We start from the raw sequence: 6,133 nt of genomic DNA on the forward strand, positions 1-6,133 counted from the left end.
ATAATTCTATAGTAGAGAGAACACTGATACAACGGTGTTATATTTAGTTAGCCTGGTGGTGGTGGTGACCTCCAGTGCAGCAGTATAGTACAGAGAACACTGATACAACGGTGTTATATTTTAGTAGGCCTGGTGGTGGTGGTGACCTCCAGTGCAGCAGTATAGTACAGAGAACACTGATACAACGGTGTTATATTTTAGTAGGCCTGGTGGTGGTGGTGACCTCCAGTGCAGCAGTATAGTACAGAGAACACTGATACAACGGTGTTATATTTTAGTAGGCCTGGTGGTGGTGCATGGTGACCTCCAGTGCAGCAGTATAGTACAGAGAACACTGATACAACTGTGTTATATTTAGTAGGCCTGGTGGTGGTGGTGACCTCCAGTGCAGCAGTATAGTACAGAGAACACTGATACAACGGTGTTATATTTTAGTAGGCCTGGTGGTGGTGGTGACCTCCAGTGCAGCAGTATAGTACAGAGAACACTGATACAACTGTGTTATATTTAGTAGGCCTGGTGGTGGTGGTGGTGACCTCCAGCGCAGCAGTATAGTACAGAGAACACTGATACAACTGTGTTATATTTAGTAGGCCTGGTGGTGGTGGTGACCTCCAGTGCAGCAGTATAGTACAGAGAACACTGATACAACGGTGTTATATTTTAGTAGGCCTGGTGGTGGTGGTGACCTCCAGCGCAGCAGTATAGTACAGAGAACACTGATACAACGGTGTTATATTTTAGTAGGCCTGGTGGTGGTGGTGGTGACCTCCAGTGCAGCAGTATAGTACAGAGAACACTGATACAACGGTGTTATATTTAGTAGGCCTGGTGGTGGTGGTGACCTCCAGTGCAGCAGTATAGTACAGAGAACACTGATACAACGGTGTTATATTTAGTAGGCCTGGTGGTGGTGGTGGTGACCTCCAGTGCAGCAGTATAGTACAGAGAACACTGATACAACGGTGTTATATTTTAGTAGGCCTGGTGGTGGTGGTGACCTCCAGTCTCTCCTTCATGCATTATGCAACACTGTGGCGGCGGCGGTGAACACAACCGGTGATGCAAAAAGTGCTCGCATGTGTAGAAGTCCGGATTTCAAAATCGACTTGAGTTGAAAGTACAAAAGTGTCAAAATGTACTTGCATACTCTATATGCAGAATGTCCCATATCACAGGTTTTCAAATGTGTTAAAGAAATATTTTGAAATGATTTCAAATGGCCAAAATATATACAGGGTATAGGATTGAAGTGGTAATGTATGTTTGGTAATAATAATTCAAATCTACAAAGTAACTACAGCATAGTAACTAAAGTTTTGAAATAATTGTAGTGGAGTAAAAGTATAACATTTGCCTCTGAGATGTTGCTGGAGTAGATTGAAAGTATTGGAAATTGGAAATACGCAAGGAAAGTACAAATACCTCAAAAATGTACTTAAGTACAGTACTTGAGTAAATGTGCTTAGTTACTTTTCACCACTGCACACCACACTCAGCAGCAAAATATAGTCTGACGTTGAAGAAGGTGCGATGATATGGGTGAATTCCTGCCATGGACGAATTATGGCTTGTGCCAAGTGTGCACGTGCACAGGGGCCCTAAGCCAATGGGGGGCAATGGATTCAGAATGTCCCCAAAGTCACGCTTCCAACAAGCTTTGAACTGAGCAGATTGGACGTTCCGTTCCAGAGATAATGGCCAAACTGCCATTTTAGGCGATTTCCCCCCGTTTTTCTTTTAAAACCCAGGCTAGGATGACCGTACAGCGACAAACTAGTTACTAGATACCTGAGTAAAGTTCACTTTGAGCTGCATTCAATACATACACTTCAATTCCCATGTTCTGCATTACCGTTAGGCTGCTAGGGCCAGTTGAAATACCCGTCCTTCACGGTGCGTCCGGCCTGGCTTAGTGGTCCAATGAATACAACGCTATGCACACACGACATTTTGGAAAGAACTTGGGCCCCTTCCCTATACTTCCTTCACAGGTGTTCCCGCTGCTACTAATGAAGGCTCTGCTCCACTCTGGTCAAACAGAGTCAGGGTGCTGTGCCTGTTGGCTCACCGGAAACACTACACCAGTGGGTCTCAAAGTGTCCTTTGAGTGTGTGTGTGTGTGTGTGTGTGTGTGTGTGTGTGTGTGTGTGTGTGTGTGTGTGTGTGTGTGCAACTCTGAGAGTGTACAAATGGAACCAAATGGACCCGCAAGGGTCCATTAATTCCATTTGTATACTCCCAGAATTACAGTATGGGGGTCCTTGACATTTAAAAGGTTTGAGAACCACTGCACACTAAATGAAACGGAGCCTTAATTTGTATCATTGGTAACACCTGTGAAGGAAGTATGGTGGCCCGGAAGTAGCAGCCCATATTGGCCACCGCATTTGCGGGTGGGACGGCGGCCAAACAAGTACAAGCACTATTTAAGGGCATGATAAGCAGGCCATGTCAACTTCAATTTAATAACATCACATTCTTGCATGCAGTGACAGTAAGTTAACAGCTGTTCTGTAGCCTACATGTTAATGTTTTTTTGGGGCAGCTGTTGTTGATGATTTTGATGATTTTACCACCGTGAGCCAGCATTATGAGACTTATACAATGAACTACTCACCTATAATGCCACAGAGCTGGTTCCATGTTTAACGTACTTCCAAAGTGTATACATTTTTTAAGTCCCATATAGTCCCATTCATATCGTAAATATATGCACTTTGGCTAAATTAAAACTTGTGTTTAATCCATGTGGATTCTTGCGTTTACTACTTGGTTAGATGCCGGCATCATAAAAACTTGTCATGGCAGCTTGGCTACAACCGAAACGGGTTTCCACTTCCTCTGTAAAATAAGAGTCACTTGTAATGATTAGTCAACACTAGTTGTATCTCTATGTCTACTTACCGGACTTAGATAGACATTTGTACTAGCACCCTGAGATAATGCTCCTCCTTGAATGGGCCTGCTGCTCATACCAAGAGGCAGGGTTTGCAAAGTGCGACCAAGTAAAGGTCTGTGACTGTGTGATCGTGATCATCTGACAGCTGGAAGGCCATGCAGGCCCCTGGAGTCCAGGGCCAGGGAACGGCCGTAACCCCCCCCCCAGCATCCCCTGACTCCATTCAGTGTTAAAGTCTGAGTGTAAAAATACACTCTTAAAAAATAAAAATAGTGAAAACAGCTGCCAACGCTGGGTTTAAGACGTTGGCGTCAATACTGTTTTGCCGTGATTTGTGAGCTGTATTGGCTTGGCTTTTGTGAGAGTTGCTTTGTGTGTGCATGCAGACTGACACAATTGATGACTTGACACCGAGTTTGCTCACTCACATGTGTGGCAAAACAAGTATCTAAATGATTACATGCTTACTCATGCAGACATAACTGTGCCAGCTGGTATTGAGAAAGTGGTGAGAGCAGAAATTTACACTATATTTTCTGGCAAGAGAAAGCCCAGCCCTTTTTTCCCCATAAAACACGCTGCATCGATTTGCATCTCCAATGCCCTTCGCTTCCCGAGCCATACTCGAGTATGGTCAACCATAAAAAAAAAACTGTAAACAATCAATGGATGAGGCTTCTTGAATGTCAGCCCTGCATGCTATATTACATTGCAGTGTGATACAACTGCATGTCCGCAGGATTGTACTATGAACAATGCCATAAGTATACTGCAATGTAGATATGCAGCTGTTAACAGAACTGTGCGAGTAGAAGTCCTGTATGAAAAATGGACTGAGAAAAAGTACAAAAGTATATAGCTGAAAGCATACCTAAACTCGATTCCACGCATGGAGACTATGATGGGATTTCCTTTTGTTGTGTGACAGCCCGACTGCGTTACAGGGTGACACATGCAGTGTCTGTCATTGTCTTCTCATTGTCTCCTATATATATATATATATATAAAGCCCGTACTGGATTTCATATAGGGTGGAGGAGGCAAAGCTCCAATGTTCACACATGGTGATTGGTGAGGTAACATGTGTGACAGTGTGTGTGTGTGGGGGGGGGGGGGGGGACATGGAACTTGGGGCTGATGAGTTCTAGTTCTCCCAGTCACGCTGTTTTGTCACATGTAGGATGTGTACGTTTTCTATAGCACGTGGCTCCCCCCCCCCCCCCCCCCCAAAAAAAAGAAATACATAAATAATGAAATAATGAGGTTTGAACTGGGGAAAGGAAAGGTATACTATGTTTAGTGTTTACCCAGGGTAACTGGACTAAGCTCAAGAACTTGTTTACAGCCAGGCCCTGCTCATATAGAACATTTCATGGTAGAGGTTCAATGCCTTGTCCATAAGGGCACTTCAGCGGTGGTAATTTGAACGTGCCAGTCCGGGGATACGAACTATAGCGACCTTCCGATATGCAAGACCGCTCCGCAAACCGTTCGGCCACCCGCTGCCTCGGGAACCGCCGCCCGGGAACCGCCTCCCACCCGATAAGCACCTGGAATGTATAGGACTTGATGAGGCATTACATTTAGTTTGACTCGCTTCCACTGATAAATAGCAGATCTATACAAGCCTGTCATTGTACTGTATGTTTGCATGCTGAAAATAGCGGATCTACAAGCTCACAACGATTTTCTCTCTTGGATCTTGGGCTAAAGAGTTTGGGAACCACACAGCTTCATGCTGTAGTATGAATCAACCATTAGGTGTCCTATCAGAAACCAGGGTCTAACTGCTACGATGCGACACATTGTGAGATTGTAGATCTGCTATTTTCAAATGGCCAAAAAATCAAGTGGTTATAATGTTTTGTAAAAAATAATCAAAATCTGCAATGTAACTCTTAACTAAAGTTTTCAAATAAATGTAGTAGGCCTAGACTAAAAGTACAATATTTGGATTTGAGATGTAGTGGTGTAGAAGTAAAAGTATTGGAAATTGTAAAATACAAAGTACAAAGTACAAATACCTCAAAAAGTACAGTAGTTGAGTAAATATAAATAGATTCTTTCCGCCACTGTGTAGAAGTCATGGCTTATGTTTAGGCGAGGGTATTTCACAGAGCCTCTCTGCTAACAAATGGAGCCCTGTTTTCACTTCCATAAAAAGACTGCAGGTGTGTTAGGTTTTAAACTTTACACCTATACACACCTTGGAATGCCGCAAGACACACACACGCACACGCACACGCACACGCACACGCACACGCACACGCACACACACACGCACACACACACACACACACACACACACACACACACACACACACACGGTAGGGCCCTCGGCCGAAAAAAATAGGCCAGGGCGTGAGCAAACGTCAAATGTAAACATTTCCTTGCACATGCATGTTTAAAAGTACATTAAAAGAAATAGGCCAGTGAGTGTGTGTGTGTGTGTGTGTGTGTGTGTGTGTGTGTGTGTGTGTGTGTGTGTGTGTGTGTGTGTGTGTGTGTGTGTGTGCGTGTGTGTGTGTGTGTGTGTGTGTGTGTGTGTGTGTGTGTGTGTGTGTCCACATTAACCACATGTGTACACACGCACACCACTTAATCATGGTGACAAATGATCCCTTCATGTTCATGACACTCACAGGACTGAAACTCAAACAAGCAGGTGTTTCCGATGGCTTGATCACTGAGCAAACAGCCAGGAAAACAACATTGGCTGACCAAATCATTGCCATAAAACACAAATATATCTGTGTGTGTGTGTGTGTGTGTGTGTGTGTGTGTGTGTGTGTGTGTGTGTGTGTGTGTGTGTGTGTGTGTGTGTGTGTGTGTGTGTGTGTGTGTGTGTGTGTGTGTGTGTGTGTGTGTGTGTGTTCTATAGATCTAGCGTAACGCAAAATCATCAAAAGTAGCAGATGATCCACAAGCTTGTATGTAGATCTTCTACTTTTGATGTTGAATTCTAAAAACAGAACCATATGCTATCCTTTCTTTAAAACCTTTTTTAAGAGGGTTCCTGATCCAGAAAAGGTTGCAAACCAACCAGGAATAACTTCACAGAACCTCACAGAAAACTAGTGTTCATGTTCATATCCTGCCGTCAGGTCTGTGACTCACAGACTCACAGGTGTTGATGTTTTGGTAATTAAGCTCCACAAGGAGCAAAGGTCACCGAAACCCTCAGGTTTCCCGGACTGACTATACAGAAGAGTGTAGTACAAACCCCTGGTG

The sequence above is a fragment of the Protomyctophum bolini genome, assembly GCF_963924005.1.
Source record: "Protomyctophum bolini genome assembly, chromosome: 23".
NCBI lineage: Eukaryota > Metazoa > Chordata > Actinopteri > Myctophiformes > Myctophidae > Protomyctophum > Protomyctophum bolini.